We start from the raw sequence: 3,172 nt of genomic DNA, 5'->3' as shown, positions 1-3,172 counted from the left end.
TTGTACATTGGTAGTTCACTATGAAACAGGTTCCAAGGTTGCACCCAGGATTGATGGGGCCTATTGAAACTTTTTAAGCTCTTAAGGATTTCTCCTTTCTTCATATTGGCTATATCTTTTTAAAGAAGAGGCTGTAGATGTTCTCTATAACTAAGTTTCCAATAGCAATTTGGGAATCCACTTTGTTGTAGGTCCTTGTGTGACCATATTTTGTAAGTGCCTTATCATACCATTGACTTGATGGACCTTATAATTTGGTATCCATATGTGGGTATTATTGTTGTTAAAGTCTTGCTTATGTAGAAGAGGACGAGGGATCCACCTAGAGGTTGTGTCACTCTTGGTTGTGGTTAACTATCTTTTGGTGAAGCCTTGTGCTATAGGAATGGGTTGAGCTACTACTTTAGGTAACCATAATTGAGAGTTACCCTCATAGAATCCTTGTGTTTGAAGTAGCTTAATTGGGGCCATGCATTGTGTTTGAATAGCATTGTGCCCATTTTCTATACCCCTATCTGGAAGATTCATTTCCATCTTTGTTTCTACCACTTGAGACTTTGAAACCTATATCTGCTAATCTTTTGTTGTTGGTGACGGTGCATAGCAACATTCTTCTTAGACTTCACATTTGCTTTTGGTTTCCTCCTCTTGGTTGTTGCTTTGATGGAAAATCCTTGAGGCATTTGACTTGATGATAAGTTGTATCCCTTTGTTGCTTTTGTGAAAACCCATATGTTTGCATTTCCGTGGAAGTATCCTTGTGATTGCAATGATTCCCTTGATATGATCCATCTTGTGGGTCTATCTTCATGATGCAGATGACTTGCTGACACCCAAACTGGATATGTTGCTTGAATATCAATAAAGGGAGCCAACACTTGGTTCTTCTTTTTATTTTGTGATGCTTTGAATGATGGGTACTTGCTGATACCCAAACTGAATATCGGCCAAGGGAACCAACACTTGGTTCCTCTTTTTCTTCTTTGATGCTTTGAACATGGGTACTTTGGTTGATGGATTGGAATTTTTTTAAGAACTTGTGAGCTTATCATAGACTATGTAGGAGAGATTGAGCTTGTTTCTGCTATGCTAGATTTGGTTGTGGAGATGCGTATATAAGCTTCTAGAAATGTTCTTGTCTCCACCTAGATTTATCTCGGTGTGGAAACCACAAGTGAAGGTGTTGAATTAACTTCTTTCCTCGGTAGAAAGAAATCTTCATAAGTGTTTCTTGTTCATCAACAATTACATCTTCTTTGTTTTGCAACTCCTTATCAAAGGTAAGTTGTACCTCTTTTAAAAATTGCTTCTTCAAAGTAAGTATGATTTAATAGTATTTGTTGTCTTGTCATAGATAGACTTCATTTGGTAGTTGAGGATGATTGATCTGTGTAGTCATGATCTATGGACCTCTACTTACTCTAGAAGCCTTCAAGTCATGTTGGTTGTAGCCTTTTGGTCTCTTGGGATGTTCATAAGAACTAAAAAAATTTCTCTTCTTTCCATAACCCGACATACACGTGGGGTGTTGCAGCCTGGTCGACACTCACGAGCCCACACTCCATTTTGAGATGGCTTCCACCGGCAGGATGATAGTGATTCAAGGGGGTTGACCTACACTTCATCTTGCCACAAAGACCATCCCCTAAGATTAGTGTAGTGATAGAGAGTAGTGTTGGGAGCTCATTTGCGGCCTGTCACTCTAGTTCATCTAGCACGCTTGCTACTTTTGCATCATCGAGGCTTGACCTCTCCCATCGGTAGTAGAGATTGTTTGTGACATTTGGCTGGACCTGATGCACACACTCAAGGGTTATTTTGAGAGACTTCAAGGCAACTTCGACCGCATGCGAGAGCGCTGTGAAACTTTCTTGCGACTTTGGCACCTAGGGCCTTTCTTCACCATGGTTTAGGGAGTGTCTAGATGACACTTGTGGTTGTTTCCTCCTTCCATCTCATAATCTAGCCCTCATTGTCCATACTTTGTCTTCTCATTGGGAGACTCTCCCCATGTTTCCGATGCACTCTCTCTAGTAGAGGTTGGCTGTAGCGCTTTCAACAATTTTATTAATAATGGAATGATCTTTTTCTTGTTAAAAAAAATAAAAACAACAAGGGCTAAACAAAATCTTCCACAAACACTACATCCCGTGAAACCAGAATATGTTTTGTTTGCGGATGATACAGCCTGTAACCTTTGCTTTCAGCACTATAACCAACAAAAATACATTTGACAGCCTTATCATCCAATTTTCTGCACTGTGTTTGTGGCGCCAAAGCATATGCCAAACAACCAAAAACACGCATGTTCTCAATAGAAGTCTTTCTATCATGCCATGCTTCATATGGAGTAATAGACTGCAAAGCTTTCGTACATAAGTGGCACACATGATGGCCTCAAGCCAAAAAGAATGCAGCAAAGCTTGACTTTTGACCATACATCGTGCCATTTTTGTAAGTGACATGTTCTTCCTCTTGGGAACACCATTTTGCTGAGGTGTATAAGGCACTGTACATTGGTGTTTATCCCACGACTAGCCCAAAATGCATTAAATTCATGGGACATATACTTCCCCCCTCGATCGAAACGGAGGGTGCCCATAGTACATTTTGAGATATTTTCTGCCAGAAATTGTTTGAAGCACATAAAAACTTCAGAATTTGCTTTAAGTGGAAATACCCATACATGCCTGGAGTAATCATCAATGAAAGTCATGAAGTAAAGGTAATTTCCCAAGGACGGAGTTTGCATGGGCCCACAAACGTCACTATGCACAAGCTGCAACCTGCATGTGGCCCAAACTAAACCATCCTTTGGAAACTTAGAATGCTGCATCTTACCCAAAATACAACCTTCACAAACATGTTTGACAGGTGCTTCAAGAGACGGCAAAGAAGCAACCATATTAGATTTCTGCAAACACAGCAAACTGGCAAAATTCAGATGACCAAAACGTGCATGCCAAAGTTTTGCATTTGAAATAGCCCTTGAATCTGCAGCTGCATTTGCAAAATTTTGTCCACACTTGTCATACAAAGTGAGCTTATACAGCCCATGGCACAAAAGCCCAGATGCAACGATTTCATCACCAAAACTAAGATCATGAATTGTACATCTGTCATCCACAAATTTGACTACAAGTCCAAGTCTAGCAAGTGCAGATACGAACAA

Source organism: Adiantum capillus-veneris, chromosome 4, assembly GCF_014529385.1.
Source record: "Adiantum capillus-veneris isolate H3 chromosome 4, ASM1452938v2, whole genome shotgun sequence".
NCBI classification, from domain to species: Eukaryota; Viridiplantae; Streptophyta; class Polypodiopsida; order Polypodiales; family Pteridaceae; genus Adiantum; species Adiantum capillus-veneris.
The sequence above is the reverse complement of the archived record's forward strand: the minus strand, read 5'-3'. Positions refer to the sequence as shown.